Source organism: Anas acuta, chromosome 5 (genome assembly GCF_963932015.1).
Source record: "Anas acuta chromosome 5, bAnaAcu1.1, whole genome shotgun sequence".
Classification (NCBI taxonomy): Eukaryota; Metazoa; Chordata; class Aves; order Anseriformes; family Anatidae; genus Anas; species Anas acuta.
The window spans coordinates 52,944,398-52,962,040 of record NC_088983.1 but is presented as its reverse complement, the minus strand read 5'-3'; the positions used below and the strand labels follow the sequence as shown (position 1 = coordinate 52,962,040).

Below are 17,643 nucleotides of genomic sequence, written 5' to 3'. Positions count from 1 at the left end.
ATTCATAAGAACTGGGGTTGTGCTTTATTTTTCCTGGCTCCTGATCCATTGAGAATAATTTGATCCTTTTTATTGTTTCCTTCATTTGGAGTTACAGTATTAATCAAATATCAGTTGTCTCATATGCACTTGTCTGCTGCTTTCCCACATTACGAATACTTGAATGCAAAATGATGTTGCTTTTAAGCAGAGAACAAAATGTTGTTGCTATATATGGCTTTTTCTTTTCTGGCTTGTTTCATTTAACATAGAAACAGAAGTCGTCTTTTGTATTACAGAAAGTTTTATTGCTACTGTACAGTAATCATGATGAAATGCATGCTTTTTATTATTAAAATTTCAAATTTTTTGAGTAAAATATATACGCACTCCTACCTGAGATTGGAGGACAGCCAGTACCTCTGAACAAAGACGCTTGATTCCTGGTATGTCAAAGTACTTTGGAGAGACCTCAGCAGGCTTCCCACCACTGCAGAATGTAGAGAGAATGAAGCGTTTCCAGTACTGCTGCTCTGGACCCAAGAGCAGCTTTTGTTGAATTAGAATTTAGGACCAGCTATGTGAGAATTCATTTACTCGGTAAATTAAATGCTTTTATGTGAGCCTGGGTATATTTAGAGCTTGGTTAAGAGACTCTCATAGTAGTCTGAATACTTTTTTTCCTCCATCCTATCCCTATTGTCATTAATATCTATAAATCTTAATTGAAGTTACAGAGCTGACAAAACGTGCTAGTCTGTAGTCAGCTGGGATGAGAAGTGGCTCTGGTCCTAGGCCAGCAAAGGAATCAACACTACTTAACCAGTTCCAAGTGCACAGGATCAGTGCTTTCATGTTAGAAAGAAGATGTTAATACCTCAGAGTTAGTTAAACATGAGTAAGGAGGAAAGATGGGTAGAGGTGTCCAGTGCTCAGACACACTGTGCATGGTTCTGAATTTGCGTCCATCGTAACAGGCCAGCTGCTTTTTATTTAAATGCTCACTTCTCCTGGCTGCAGACTAGTTTGCAGAATTAACACTTGGAGAAATGAGGATCAGGGTATGTAATCACTGGTTGAACAGTGTCAAAGTAGATGCCAGTGAACTGCAGAAAATACTTCATTACTAATGATACAGAATTAATGCTGTTTCATTTTTTTATTGACAAGTTTGGTGATTGAGGTGCCACAGGCAAGATTCAGGTATCTCTGCAGGTGTGCATGTGTGTTTCGGGGTACAGCAGTCCTGTGACAAATATCCCACCTTGACTTTTGTGGTTTTAGCTAACACTTTGTGTCAAGAATGCTTTTTTGGACTAATTCTCATCTGTCCTCTGGAGCTCAATTTAACTTTTACAGCAAATACCAACTCTGCTGTGCTTCCTGCTCAGAGGTGTTTGCTGAGGCTTCTGGAGGTATTAAAAGCTGCAAATCTGAAAAATATGAAGGCTTGTTTCTTTTTTCTCCTGTTTGAACTTATTGGGACACTGTGCAGGCTCCACTGACAGTGGGTGCCCTCTTCCTGCCCCTGGCTTTATCACACACAGGGTATGTTTTATCTCCTCCCCTCCCTGGTGTGGCTGAAGGCTTTTGCAAGTCGCTGCCATCTTCCTGAGGACAAAAGGCTCTAGGGAGAGACATGCTAGACTGATGAAGAGAGAGAAAGAAAGCTTTTAGATGCTGTGTTTTCTGTCAAAGAAGGAAAAACAAAAAGAAGCTAGAATAAGCAGGAAGAGTCTCCACAGACTTGACAACTGAACTTTGGAATGAGCTGTGAAGTGCTTTTTAGCTGTTCTGTGCATTGGCGTTTAAGATGGCAACAGCCTTGAAAGCTGAGCACTCTGTTTCTTCTAGTGTTCACCCAGAGCACTATGGAAGGCACGAGGGGAAAAAAGCAGTACTCACCCTTTGCTTCAAGAAATTAGGGCACTCAGGCTTAATCAGCTCGGGTCTTCTGCTTCACAGTAGAGTGCCATTTATAAGTGAACATACAAAAAAAAAAAAGAAACTCTCAATCTTACACCTGGGATGAGAAAGACTTGAAACAAATTTCAGAATTTAAACGATCAGTCTCAAGGACTCTTGGAAAAATATTACTGTATTTAGGTTGTCCTGTTGTATGAGTTTATAAGTTCATGAACTTAATTCCTTTAATAATGTTTTTTCTCTCTGACTCTGCCTTGTGATGCTTAACAATAAGAAGAGTCCCCATGTAGATTGCAAATATACTACTGCAGCATGCTGCATGTCTTTGTCACTTTAGTCAAGATCTTTTCCTTAGTCTTGAAATATGCTCTATGTTTTATCAGGGCTTGACAGATTTTTTTTTTTTAACCTTTTTATTATGAAAATGATTCACACCTAACGCAGCCCTAGATTCTGCTGCATTATAGTTTTGTCTAATGCTTTAAAGAGGCAAGCTTCCACACAATGAATCCACAAAAGTAAGTACAGCTATTGTAAAAATGAATGATTATTCTGTTTAGCTAAAAGGGAAAGGAAGGGTTTTTTTTGGTTGTGGGACTTATTGTTATTTTTAGGTCAGCATGGGGAGTGTTTTACGCAGAGCACCACTGGAAGGTGAGGATGTGGTATATGAGGTGTGCCTAGAATTTCTGTGGGGTTTGATTTTCATTAAAGCTAGTGTGATGTATTATTTCGTGTTTTGCATCCTAAATCAGGAGTTACTTGTGCTGTAATTTGAAACTTACACTCTTCTGTCAAATGTGACAGTATATAGATTTACCAGTGGTTTGGCAAATATTAGAAGTGTTCCTAGAATAAGAACTTTGAGGCTGAGAGTGGCAGTTGAATTACCCAGATTCAATGAGGTTAAGGAAGCTGAAGGAACTTTCTGACTCCTTTCTTGTAAGTGATTTTTGTAAAGAGAACTTTTTCCTCTGCCATTGCTATCCTTGATAGATCTGTTATAAAAGTTAAATCATTTATCAAAACTGCCACAGCTCCCATGACCCATAAAAGAAGGACTATCAGACCTTAATTGCAAGAGCTCTGTAATTTCAGAACTTCTCTTCCCTTGTTCACCTACTCTCTGACCTTTGTGTCAACTTCTAATCTCCTTCTGTAATTGACTCTGTTTCTAGTACAGCAAACTGTGGCAGCAGACGCATCTTCCTAATATGGTGGAAGATGGAAATAACGTTGTCAAATGTCTAGCAAATTTACTTATATCTATTTAACAATCAAGCTTCTGAGGGAAAAGAAAAAAAAAAAACACAAAGTACTAGTCTTAACAAGTTTCAGCTGAAAAAAGGAATGAGTATCCCTAAATCTTGAGGTTTTGGTTGTTTTTGTCTTTAATATGTAGACCAATAAGCACTTTGGCCCAAATTTGAAGATAATTAGGGCTTTAGGACAGCCATTTGGCTCAAGACTTGCTCATTCCAGTCACAAGGAACACAGCTAATAAATTGAGACGGAGCCCAAAAAGGGGAACTGGAACAGGCTCTGAGTATATTGTGTTGGGAAAAATTCATATCCAAGACGCGTGCAGTAAAAAAGCTTCTACAGTGAGCTCTGCCTTGGTCTTACTGTAGAAACATAGGCAAAAGTGTACTTACTGTTTGAATTGGTTTATATATACTCTAAAATAAGTAGAACAAGAGTTAGCCTTCTCTTTAGGTTGCATTCAGCTTACTTTTTAGATTTATGCATACAAAGATTTGAAGTCACATTTAGTTCTTGTTCATTCTTTGTACTTCTCCCATTTGACTAATAAAATTATAGAATGTTGTACTCACAGCTAAAATCCTCTCTTCAAGACTAAAGATCATTTAACAGCTCTGTCTTTTTCCAACAGGTCTATCCTCCTCTTGTAAGATATGTACGTCAGATCGAAATATAGTAAATACCTTCAAGTAGGCTCCATTAATGACTGGAAGTTTTCTTAACGAATGGTAACCATGTGATTAAGAAAGTTAGGCATGTGATTAAAAGCCATTGGCTTGAAACTGAGATACTGCAGAGGAAAGTGTTTTAAAACAGGAGTCCTTAGAAAAAATCCTGACAGTTAAATATGAAAGGACTGAAAATCTGAGTATGAGGATGAATTGTAAGGTAAGAACTCCACAGATTTCTTTTTGTCCTCCTTGAAGAGACTTGTTCCAGCACTGCCTTCCCAACTTTTCCTGCAAGTCACTGTAGTTACTGACTGATAGAGAAAATTGATTGGTTGTGTGTATTCATAAATGCCATTTACCTTATTGGTTAACCAGCATCACTGTCAGTAATTATAGCGCGCACACAAAAAAATGGACTTAAGTTCTAATCTACTCCACTTAGAAGTAATGTTTAAGTAAATGAGTTATCAGTTCATAAGACAATGCTGTTGGCAATTATAACAACTGCAAATGACTTATTGTATATACTTTGTATATACCTAGCAGCTACAAGAAGAGAAAATATAGACGGTTCATTCTTGTGGAACTACAACTGAACAGGCCCAGTCTTACAGGACAGAAGAAGAAAGCATGATATCAGGTAAAGAACTTTTGTAACTTTTCATGTTCTACTTATGCCTGGGTTAAGGGAAACGTACCCTAACATACTGTGTCCACTTTAGACATTGTACTGTTTTCTATTCCATAAACTTTTTCTGCAGGCTACATTTCCTGTCACTTGTTATTAAAACATTCAAGACTCTTGAGAGTAGATGCCCAAGACTAGATCTTTCCTTGAGTGTTTGAATCACGAAGGAGATATGCCTGTATAACCTATTCATAATTCAAGAACAAAATTAATACCATAACTTCTGTTTTTATGTATAGATGTCAATAGAGACTGAAAAGTCTGAATGGTGAAAGTGAATAAGTCCCACCCAACTTTTTGCTCAACACAATCTCTGCCTCCACACCACCACCCCCAAAAAGTTTTCTATAACTTGCTCCTCAATAGCCACAGAGAGAGTCTATCATATTATATGTGTGTAGGAAAAAGTGGGAGCCTGTAAATACTACGTAGTCCTATGGTACCCATCAAATACAGGACTCCTTGCCTTTTCTCGATTTACTCTGTCTTGTTTTAAAATACGGCAACTGAAGGGACAGCCCTTTGTACTGGGGAAAGAACAGGTTGTTTTCCAAAGTTTAGAAGGCTGATGTATTATTTGTATCTGTCACATGCGCAAGTTAGTTTGGTTTTAGCTAGGGACTGCTAAAATAAGCACTGGCCTCCACTTTCTTCTCTTTAATAACTTTTCTATCTTAGTTATTTTAACCTTTTGAGGCATGGGTTGGGGGTATGCATCCATCTAAGAAACAAGTCTACTTACCCTACTTTCTATGCCTTCACTTCTCTTCCTTTCAAGGGGTTAGAGGTCAGCCGGCACCATCCAATTGAAAACAATCATCGTTTGAACAGCAGCAACAGCTGGAGATAAAGTAGCCATCACTGCTGAAACAGCTTCCTTCTGACTGGTGCTGAAACTGCTGCTTATCAGCTACATCACTTCGAAATACTCCCTGATCTATGAAGGTAAGTGAAAAGTACACATCTACAGAATTGTCTAAAATTTCACATATCAGTGAATATTTTGCACTCCTCCATGCCTGGCAAGACAGAGTTACTATCTCAGAGAGTATTTTAGTATTGAAAGAATAGAAACACAATCCATGTAACTTGTCAATACAGTAAGCAGCAAAAACAAGCCTTAGATGTTGCTTGTGTGACTACCAAAGAGTACAGGAAGTTGTTATGATTTAATAAGCAACAAAAAAGTGAGTATCTAAGCTAAAGCTGTCATACCTAAGAAACTGGCCTGCATGATCTTTACTTTCCTTAGAATAAAACATTAAAATTTTGCTAGAATTCAGTAACGGTACCTACCTTTTCTTGAGATTTGGTGTGGGGATGGTGTACTTCTATATCTAAAACTGTTTGTCGTTGATACCAACTTAATATAGGTAAGCATCTAGCATTTGGGAGTACAGTCCACAGCTATGCCACTTAACATATATGCAGTGTTGTGAGACTGTACAGAATTAATTGATAACCTCTCCTGATGCAAGTGGCTCAGCCCTAGAGGTGTCTGCCTCTCTTCATGTATTCAAGGAATGCTACAGGGCATAGTACAGACGAGACATTCAGCTTAAACTAAAATTGCACAAGGTGACTTTGGATATAGGAGCCTTAATTAAGAATGGTTTTGTCCAAGATAAAGATGTTTCCTGGTATGTACGGCATCAAGTGCCATTGTTAACAAAAATTATTTGGTATCAAAATCAATGAAGACTTGACAAAAGTCTAAAGAGAAAAGAGCTGACTCTGAAATCATATTCTAGATACAGAAAATGCAGCTTTATATACTTACTTTTACATCCTGAATCTTCTGTCCTTGCTTCCAATCCTTTGGAGTACCTAGGGGAATCCAGAGATCTCTTCCCTTAGAGATAAATGTTTAAGTGATTAATTAGCAAAACTCCTAATTTCTCAAAAAGGCAAGGTTTCTTTAACCCTTTGGCAAATGCTAGACTGACTTTAGGAAAAGGAGGCTTGGTCCTGAGAGTTGCATCATCCACAGGCCTACCTGCTTTTAACTTTTTAGGAGACATTGAAATAGGGAGAAAATAGGAGAGGTTTCAGTGTGGGTAGATCTGCCTTCCCTAGTATGTCAGAGCAGAATCCTTATAAGGCTAGTGGCTCCTTGGAATCATAAAATGATGTTAATTCCAGTCTCTTCCTGGTCTTGCTCGCTGGCTTTTCTCCCAGTTACAACTAAAACATGATATTGAAGGCACTTCTGGAATTCAAAAGGAAAAGAATAATAGTCATTCATTTTCAAAAACAATGGCAGAGCTTTGTATGCCTGTCTTTTATGTGAGGTGTCTCAGATTTGTCCACTCCAAATTCAGAATGCTAAAAGGTGAACCAGGTAGTGTGAAAGAATGATTCAAAGCAGTGGACAGGAAAAGAGCTGTCTGTCCTCTCTAACTTATATATTCCACTCATAGCAACTAACACAAGTTCTGTAAAAGAAGCACTACACAACTACGGTGTTTTGTTTTGAGGTTGTTTGTTGGTGTGTTTTTTTTTGAGTTCTCCAAATACCAAAGCTGTCCTAGTCTTTCATACTGTCCTCTACATGTGCTAGTTCTCAAGCAAGTATCTTCAAAAGCTAAGGTATACTGTTTAGCAAAGGCAAATAGGTTTAACAGGTAGAGTAGGAAAAAGAAATCTTGCATTATGCTTCAGAGTGAGTTCAAGATCTATGTGTACCACATTTTGTAAATCTTTTGTCTACATCTGTATTTGTCTACACTATACAAGTCACACTTTAATAGCATAGCGCTGAGAGAAATGGTTAAGAGACCAAGTTTTGATGCCTACTTTGTCTCCAAACAGGTGATAGGAGAAAGAGCATAGAAAAAAGAAGGTAGCAAGAAAATAATAGAAACATAAATAATAAATGTATTCTGTAAGTGTCGTAAAAGTATCAGAAGCACTGGAAGCCACTTTAGTGAGCTAGAAACGTGCATTCACATGCCAAGCTGTGAGTCAGGTGAGATACAGCTGAAGAAACAGATTTGGTAAAAACTCAGATAGAAGAGGAGAAGTAATGCTATCAATGAAGAAATAGGATGCATGCTTTGTCCAGTATAATAGTGCCTCTTTGGCCTAAATGAAAGGTAGACATGATAATTAGATGTGGCTTGAGACATGCTGGGTAAGCCATGCAATGAGAAATAGCAGGAGAAATTAGTTTCTCCAGGGAACACATGATGTGCATTGGTCTAGCTAGGAAGCCTTGATTCTTCACTTTCTTTCTTTCTCTGCTTATAGCGCAGCTGCTCCCAGCTGTCAAAGAAAACTGCATAATAATCTCTAGGCATATCACTATAATTACTTCACATTTATTGAGGTAAGTACGAACTGACAACCAGGGAGTAGGTTAAGGTTTCTTAAGCAGACAAGAGAAAAACATTTCATACCAGCTTAGAAAGTGTTTTTGCTACTGCAACTAATGTTCAGCCTAGGATTAGTGTAGAGACTTTAAAGTGTTCTTTCTCTACATACAGAGAAAACACTTACCTGACCGTATGATCAGAAGATAAGCAGTGATCCAGAAGGGGCAATAACATTCGTCTGTTTTGCAGTTATAGACTATAGCTTCATACACAGGCAAGGCATTGCATCTATCCCTTCTGTAGCAATGGAAAGCCATTGGTATCTAAGGATGGAAAGAACAGTTATCCAATACCTATGGCAGTTACACACAAAAACAATGCATTACTATTTTGTACTGCAGATTTAAGAAAACATATATATGAAAAAAAGACAGTATAGTTTTAGTTAACTGAATATCATTTTTTGTTGTTTTGGGTAAATACTTAATTTCTCTTAGGGATTCTTTGTAAGCATTATTTATTCCTAAAAATCAGTGGTATAATTAACAGGGACTGACCATTGTGATAGAATGTGATAACTAAATCGACAATCTAGAGAGCCCCTACAAGAAACTGACATTTTTGATAGACAAAACAGCAAGAGAGGCCCTATCCAAGGCAGAACAGGTAAAGAATTTCTCCTTCCTAGACCACAATTTACTTTCTTCAGTGCTAAATTTCTGTAGAAGATTTCTTTAAACCCTCAACCTTTTGTTCTTCTCTCATTATTTCCTGAAGAATTTTTAAGAACTCCCTTGGAAATATCATATCTAAACCCTTTTTAGATTAATAGCTTTTGTTTAAATAAACTTTCCCCTTTTCATTAAAATCACTTTGCTCTTGTTAATTAAAACCAACCTTTACAGTATAGTAGTGATTACGGACTGATATTCTTCTCTGCATACTGAACTGGGACACCTACTCTAGTTCAGAGTGCTATAAAGACTTACAATTTAACTACAGTTTAAATGAGTTCTTAAGTCTTTTGAAATAGGGAGAACATTTTTTAACTACAACTTGCTAAACATTTTGCTGTAACTTCTGTGAAATAGGCAGTAACTAAAGTGCTAGGGACTCATTTTCTCTACTCTGAGATATCATGCTCCGAAGAACTTGAATGAAATGTGAAACTGGTTGTAAAATCAGTCAAATGGCCCTGAAGGAAAATTTATTCTATTAATAGATGTGGCTGCCATACAAATAGATTACTTTCCCCTGTCAAGAAATTAACTTTCTAGTTAATATTGCTTCTGTGCAAAACCAAACTGTACAATCCTTGTAAAACTAGAATACTTCTTGTCAGGAAAAAAAAATGTTTTATGTAAGACACAGAACTTACAGCAATTACCTAGCTATACTAGGAAGTCTTGCTTCTGAACATGGAAACTAGATGAATGCCTTAAATACTGTAACTCATGCTTTAACACAAAACCTTGCTGCTGACTTTCATTAAGTGAGTGCATGTATGCCAGCAAAGCTTACAATACATGGGTAGGGGGGGAAAAAAATTAACATCAAACTCTTATGCTGAACCAAATAGTAGAAATGCCGCTTCAGCTTTAGCTCTGTTTTCAGACTCACCCTGCATATAATCAGGCTCATCTTATCCCTAGCTGTGGTCTAAAGACACTGAACATCAGAAGTAAAACGTTCAAAGTAGAAGCTTGATTTCATATGCTTAAATTAAGAGCATGGAGGAAGATGCTTGTATTATGGGTATGGCTAGAACATCAAGGTATTTCAGTTTAGGACAGATAATTAGTGGATGGTGCAAGTCTAGTCAATAGAGGCACTACCAGTTCACATGAGTTAAGGATCCTGTCTGTTTTGTACAGATTTCTTTAACCAGATTTACCAGCTGAGGTAAGGGGAGATTAAAAAAAAAAAAAGAGAGGAGGTAAAGGGGATCAGATCCCTCCCCTGCTAAAGTTGATAGCGTATCCACATATGCTCTGACGTGGCAGGATGGCCTATGGCTAGGTATGGGAAGGAGTTTGGATAGATAATACTCTGTATTTCCCACTCCTTTTTCACATTTCTGTGTTTTCTCTGCCCCCTGCCATTCTGGAAGGTCTTGAGCAATTGTCTGTTCTGGCAATTAAAACAGTAGGGTGCAAGTGCTGTACCTCACTGACAAACTGAGTGGCCTTGAGCAAATGCCCTGGGGAACTCTCCAAAATGGCATCCTGTTGTGTTTGTCACTCTAATTAAATGCAAGTGAAATAGGCTACAAAGCACTAGGTCTCCAAAGCAGCAAAGCTAGGAAAAAAACATGACAAAGTGATCTGGGTAGCAGTCTGCAAGTGTCAACTTTAAGCTATTATATTTTAAGGTAAGGGAAAGACTTCTGTGTTCTGCTCTACATTCTTTGCTAGGAGTTTTTAATGAACAGATTAGCAGAAGGAAGTTGAGTCAGGAGGCAAAAGTGAGAGCAGTCTAAGATGAAGATGATCATTCATTTCCCTCACAAGCCCTATTTAAACTGTTAAGACAACACTCCTGCACCCCCTGAAAAATAAAACAAAAAAAACACCACATCTTGCTACTCATCTACCTTCTAGCAACTGTGTTGTCCTGGCTTAGGAGTGTGTTACTAGTTGCTGTTGCAAAGCAAACAGGGTCAACCCCTGTGCTGTACTCACGTTTACAGTAGGTGCCAAATGCTGCACAAGTATCAGAACTGGTTTCATTCAGGAAGTTTCCAGCTGTCACAGTTCCTAAAGAAAGAGTAGAAAGCAAGACTTACTTTACAGCAATTAAATACAGACTTCCCCCTGCCATCCTTCCCCAGTTTTATTAGTGCTGAATCTTACCCCTGCAAAATTTAGTGACTGGTTTAGGGATCAGAGTTTCTGAACGTTGGGAATTGGGCCTTGGTGCTGCTCCTGTTGCCCTTGGGCTGGAGCAAGCTTCTTATAGGAATTCTTCTGACATAGAGCTAATACCATGGGATCCATTTAAAATGCCTAAAGTCATTTTCCATTCAAATTGCTAACTCCTCTTTTTTATTAGGTATGTTTTCAAAGATAGCTTTGTGTACGACTAAACAATTCATCATTTTTTAAGTATAGGAAAGAACTTTTTAAAATACAGATACTTACAGCCTAAGCAGTAGTTTTCACTTAGAAATGTGTTTGCAATATGTTCAGCTTCTTCACTGAGACTTACTAGAAAGTGGAAATACAGACTCATTTATCACAATCTGAAATTCTAGTTGTTTCTTTAAATGCTGATTTTTGCAAAGGCTTTAATTCCCCATATGGAGGCACTAAGCACCAGCCCATTTTGTTCCTGGCAAAACTGGGGGAAAAGCTTATTTCAAATTTCTAATTAAAATTCTTTCTTGCTGCATAAGGAGCCCTGATGGGATTCCTCAGGGTAGTTGGATGGGTTTCTGATTGAATTACAACTGGCCTGATTGTGTGAATATTTCATTTAAATGTTCTGAACTGAAAACAGCAATTAGTGACAACCTGAATAATAAAAAGCACTACTTTACCTTCAATCCTCTTTTCTCCCACAGTTGATTCAAATTAGATGCTTAGTCACTAGAAAAACAACAAACAAACAAAAAATGAAGCAGGAGTCAGAGCCTGGGAAGAGAAGTCAACAACCATCACCCAAAAGCCAGAAGTACTGTGGTTGGAGGCGATGACTGCGTACATGACACTGTTGCTGCAGAGCTGCCATCACGAAGCATGACTGTGCTCCTGATCTTTCATTTATCCAATAACCTGTGCTAACTTTGGTTTTGATCCAATCTCACCTCAGGTAATTTCAGTATACATTCTCATCTTGTATTTATTGATACTGAGTTTTTCACTGTAGAACCATACTGCCCATAGGTTCACTAGGACAAACTCAGTTAAAAATTCTGAAACAAATGTATTTGCAAAGACATTTTTTGGGTGAATTGCCCACACTTAGAAATAGGAATTTTGGCTAGGGCAGTTAGACGTGATCCAGCTGTATATAATTCCCTGGCTGGATTATAAATGCTTGCTAAAGCATACAATCCCTTGAGCTGCTACACAATGTGCTATTCTGGAGGGAATGCAAGAGTTGGAGAGGTGTTACAGCTAAACTAAATGCTGGGAGTTGACAGGACATGCAGTTTCTTTTGACTTGTTCTTGAAAACCACTACTAACAACTATGACAGGTTCTGTATCTGTAGTTGATTAATAGAACTTTTCTGAATGGCAGAAAATAATTTTAATCATTAGTGGAAAAGGGTATCATTAGTAGTGATCCACAATGTTAACCACAAGCTTAAATTGTTGATTTGATTATCATAATTGTAACAGGGGATCAGTTATTAGTAGGACTAACATGCTCCTATTACAGAGTCTTCAATGGCTATATCAATACCCACAGATCAGAATAAAAACTGTCCTTGTGCTGACACATCAGAAACAGCTCAAAATAAGCTAGCAGAGCTATATTGGCTCAAAGAACAGAGCTAGTAAGAATGACAGGAAATAAAGTCACAAATTATTTAGTCTTCTGCAACAGCCACAGTGAATTCACCTGTAGAATGGAGTCAGCACAAAACATCACACAAGAATCAGTACTACAAGTCTCTGATACAAAGATATGGACTTATTCTGCTAACTGCAAACTGTTCAGGCCCTGTCTGTCCCTTGTCACCCATGAAGAACATCTTTCACTATGCCTGACTTGTATGGTACTACCTCACAAACAGATTCTTCCACATAAAAATGAGCTTTCTCCTTACTTAATTTCAAGTGTTTTCAAATTGTTTTTAACCTGAAATGTATCAAAATTGTATTTAAAGATACCATTCTTCTTTTGGAGCTTTCTTCTCAGTTGTAAAACTCTGCATATTATAACAACAATTTATCATTAAAATTTGAAAAATATTCTGCATGTCTTCTTAATTTTTTTTTCCCCTACAGGATAAACTTTACACACAAATGGTGTTTATAAAACATTTCCCCTCTTGTACAGCTTTTCATGCTTCTATCCTCACAGTAGGAGCAGTTCCCTTAAATGTATTCTGCCTGAATTTCTCATTCTAGTTTAATTTTCAAACAAATTTAAATCTGAAAGTAAAACACAGCTGAAAACAGTATGTTTTGCACTTAAAAATAATTGTAAGAAGTTCTCACAATAAACAATAAGCTTACAGTTTACAGTGAGGTGCATCTGGAGTGCTATATCCAGTTCTGGGTGCCCCAACACAAGAAAGATGCAGACAGAAAAGAGTGCTGCAAAGGGCCACTAAGATAATAAAGGTCACGCAAGCTGAGGCTGAGGGAGCTGGGCCCGATTATGATGAAGACAAGGTATGGCGAGATCTTATTAATATGTATAAATACCTGATGGGAGCATGTAAAGACACTGGAGCCACACTCTTCTCAGTGGTACCCAGTAGGAAGATGAGAGATGAAGCAGGTAGTCCAGAGAGCCTGTGGAATCTTCATCCTCGGGGATACTCAAAACCCAATGACAGTCCTGTGCGACCTGCTCTAGCTGAGCCTGCTTCAGGAGCTGGGGTTAAACTAGATGATCTCCAGCAGTTCCTTCCACCCTCGATTAGTTTCCAGTTCTGGGATACCTGCCAGATGGAAAGCATACTGTGCATGAGCTTACACCAACATTTCATATTGTTATCACTTGAAACCCACTACTCCCTCACAATCCCCTAAAAGGTACATCAAGTACAGGGAGAGGGAGCAGGCAAGGTACAGCGGGCAGACAGATCGTTGCCTCGCTTTCCAAAAATGACCCTGACATCACTACCAAACTGAGTTTTACTAGCCTGTACATGGGCTCATGCATAAAGAGGCAAAATTCGTCTTTACATAGATGATGAAAACCTTGAACCTGCATGCTTAAATGTTATGAAACACTCTTTACTGTGCCACACATTTTAGCTTTTCTACAGAACAGTTTTACAGAGTCCATATTCCCCCCCCCATTCTGTTTCTGATCCCCAAGATTTTAGATAAGACCTTAAGACCTTAAAAACATGCTGATCAACTGCGTAAGCCTACAGCCTTACGTCCAGAGAGAGACAGTTTAAAGATCTGCCAATTTTGTTTCTCATATGAAAAACGTTTCCATCAGCTTTTATATTTAAGCTATTACAAAAGAAGTTTAATTTTTTGGAAACACAGCAGAAACCCTGACATTTTTAAGATTAAAGCATTTTGGTTTTGGTCCATAACAACATGTCTAAATTAAACTGATTTTAAAAGTTCCATAACATTTATAAGAGGTCAAATTAGGTTGACAAATTCTGATTTTAATTAAAACCAAAAGAATTTGAATTCCAAGACCTCAGTTTTCCTACATAATTTCCATTTTACAGCAAGACTAAACCACTTTTATTTTTAATTGGAAGTCTAAGAAAATACCTTTTTAGAAGTAATAGAACTTCCCACTAAACAAAAAGCCTGTAGTTCAGTCCCATTTCTTTTATAACAAAGGCTGCTGCATTTATGACATTAGATTGCTGATTTTAAAACCTCCAAACAAAAGTGTAAAATTACTATAAATCATCATTTCAACAATTACCAAAAGTATCCTGAATATGAGTATGTACAATTAGTTATTGTTTAAACCCGTATTTCTTACACCTCTCCATTTGTTACAGTACTCTGTTTTCTAGTTGAATTTAGACTTCTCAGAATTGCCAAACATGCAGACCCTTGTTTACTCTAGACTAAAGTCTCTCCAATTCCACATGACTACAGTTCTTTCTATCTAGTAAGCGACTCTATCACTACCACAAGGAAAAATCTGTTTGTCTATACAGGCAGACAGCAGGTTACAGGTACAAAAGAAGCAAGCTGGAGAGCCTGCTTTGTCTTACATGCATCAGGCACACAGTTGATTAGACTTTAGATTGTAGCATTTTTATGTGTAGGAATGAGTCAGACCCAGCTGGAAAGCTGTATTTCCAGAGCCCAGTTGGAAGTTCTAGTGCCAATACTTAATCAGACGTGCTCTATTTATACATTGAAAAGATAGCTTAAAACTAGGCAAAATGACTGTGTAAAAAAAAAAAAATTAAAAAATCAAAAGCTTACACTAAGTTTTTGTTCTTTTGTTACAAGTAAGGTATTTACTCATAGAAGAGTAGGTAATTTAAGAAGTAAAAACGAAACAAGAGAAAAGGTCATCACATGTTCTTAATTTCTTTGCTTCCCTAACATACGAAACTAGTCTTGTTAGAAGGAACATTTATATCAAATGCTGACCTCTCAAGGCTCCAGAATGCAGTACAAACATTTTCAAAGTTTCTAATGCTCTGTTAGCTAGGTTCAAACAGGGTCCCAGATATTCAAACACTGCTTTAAAGAGAAACCCACAGTTTGGATCCTCAAGTTCCCTTGCTCAGCTCCTGCTCTGGAGCTGGTTAAACTTGTGTGGCAGTGTATTTCACCACTAGACAGGCACAGTGCGGCACAGGTGATGCCCTGGTAGTGATTACACTGCTTGGTGTCTAGCACTGGGGCGTCCTCTACACTAGGCACTTTTCTTTCTAGCTTGAAGAATTACCCAAGCAGATGATTATGGTTAGAATATTCTAGCTATCTATGACTTCTCACAAAACACATGCTGATTAAGATGTTCGCCTTTTCCTCAGTACCCCATTATTGGGGTAATCATCTGTGCAATTCAGTGAACAGAACTGGTCACCTTTCTCTTAAGAGAAGGTACCAGATCTTCTACTGTGGCCCAGCAGCTGTGTAAGTCAGTGCATTTCAAACACCTCTGTCCTGTCCTGAGGACAATTTCTATTCACACTCTCTTCCTACCCATTCCTCAGGGCATGCAGCCCTTACGTGCAAGATAATTCCTGTCCCTAGAGTCAACATGGACACCACCTGTTCTGGAGATCTCAGTAGGGACTGTGTTTTCCAGCTGTGCCCTTGATCTCTTCCATGTCATGGTCTTCCAAAAGAATAGTTTATTTACTTATTTCATAAACAAAACAGCAGCTTTTGACAAGATAGAGAGATTAGATGGGAAAAGGCTAGTCTCCTGCTATCTTAGACACTTAACCCATTCCTACTTCAAACCCCACAGCCCTTACTCTGCCAGCTGCAAAACACTCCTGAACACTTTGTAGAAGACTAAATGCAGCAGAACAAAATTGTATTACAACCACCACCAGTTTCCAAGCACCTGCAATAAGCAGTGAGTCAGGTGACAATGCCCAGATAGCTCAAGGAAAACAGATCAGACCTGGTCCCTATCAGTCTGACTTTGGAGCAAAACTCAGCAAGCGGGCAAAGAGTTGCAGCTCAAGTCCTGCTCAGCTTGTGGCAACTGAAAACTTTGTCCAGAACAAATTATACCCTTACCTCGGGAGAGCACTGAGACCCAGGACCCTATGTGGCCAACAGACTGCAGTACGCTGCTAGTGCAGCAGGATTCTGGGTGAAGGGGTAAGATTACATGCTATAGAGTGCACTCTATAAACATTTGACAAAACAACAATGCCAATAAACTTTCAAAGAAAGAACTATTGCAACAATTACCACTCAGGAGTTTTATGATTTTGAGGAGATTTGGTACATGCTCATACTATTATACTATATTATTTGATAAATTCAATGAGGACCCACAACTATACAATGACAGAGTAGTGACAGGAAAGAAAGCACAGAGGTAAGGCACCTCAATCTGTACTGATCCTACATGCTGCAGAATCTGCAAGAAGAATCAGAATTGCTTGAAGCCTTTTCAAAAGACTTCCTCAAGATATTTAATTTCTAAGCTACTTCAGAAGTAGACATAGGACTGTAGAAGAGAATCCATTACCATATGTCCACAGACTAACTCTAGACAAACCTATTCAGGATTTGCTTACTTAGGAGCCCTCAGACATCCATGATTCCTCCAGCTGTTATTTTAATACAAACTGGTAGAGAAGATGAAGCCCTGATACAGTTCAATAATCCCTGGAGTTCATTTAATCGAATATACTTTGTTTTGAAAATATTACAGAAATTCCAGCAAAAAATAAGTGTCCCATGCAATTAAACATGGCACATACTGTTTATGCACCGTACAGATACTGGTGTGCCCCACCATTCAAATAAAGACAGAGCAGCTCTACCTCAGTTAGTGCACAGGGAATGAAAACACTAACATTTTCTTCTAACTAAAACAAAAGGATCTTATAGTGCTTTGGAGCAGGGATATACTCGATTCCTTGGTTTTAGAAGGTAAGTCTGAAAACTACCCTTTAGGATGCACATCACCAAGTAAGCCTGGCAAACTGCATATACCTAAAAATATCAGTTTGTTCCTATAGTCAAATATGGATTTTATTATATTCTAGTTGATGTGTCTCATCATACTGTAGCTATAATGCATTTGATACAGCTTATAATATAAATCAACTTTATGCATTTTTCCAAGTAGGATTCTTTTTTCCTTGTAATTAGTAATAAAAGAATTGCTTTTTACGGGTTAAATTGTATTTACATGGATTTCATTGACAAAGGAAAGCCTTTCAATTTCAACATCCATAACGATGTTATGGATGTAAGAGCTGAAAACAAGAAAAAAACATGTTTACATGCTAGAATGTCTTTCCTAAAAGTACAGATTTGATAATGTTTTTAGACAAGAGAAGTGAAATCATATCCCAAGGGCACATGAACTGGCTTTCAGTGTTTCCTTAATTTTTGGAAGACACAGACAACAGCAGATCATGATGCATAATACTTCTCAAATTATCTTAATGTTTAGATGATATTGGATTCTTTATTAATAGCTGTC

The 17,643-nt window shown here is 37.9% G+C and overlaps 2 long non-coding RNA genes across 3 annotated transcripts in view; one reads left to right on the top strand and one right to left on the bottom strand.

The window, feature by feature from the left end:
- The window catches only part of LOC137857788 (uncharacterized), a 63,007-nt gene extending 50,239 nt beyond the window's left edge, over positions 1-12,768 (top strand). The window contains exons 7-10 of the long non-coding RNA XR_011097281.1: positions 2,520-2,559; positions 3,800-4,479; positions 5,306-5,472; positions 11,404-12,768. This is a non-coding gene — a long non-coding RNA (uncharacterized lncRNA). The remainder of the gene's footprint in view (positions 1-2,519; positions 2,560-3,799; positions 4,480-5,305; positions 5,473-11,403) is intronic.
- The window catches only part of LOC137857789 (uncharacterized), a 42,440-nt gene continuing 25,093 nt past the window's right edge, over positions 297-17,643 (bottom strand). Inside the window, exons 2-7 of one of the 2 annotated variants that reach the window (XR_011097283.1) lie at positions 13,221-13,459; positions 11,380-11,428; positions 10,523-10,597; positions 5,270-8,164; positions 1,885-1,936; positions 297-469 (exon numbers count right to left, since the gene is read on the bottom strand). This is a non-coding gene — a long non-coding RNA (uncharacterized lncRNA). Of the gene's footprint in view, positions 470-1,123; positions 1,937-5,269; positions 8,165-10,522; positions 10,598-11,379; positions 11,429-12,369; positions 12,422-13,220; positions 13,460-17,643 lie in introns of those variants that run through there. The other variant, XR_011097282.1, reaches the window with a different exon arrangement.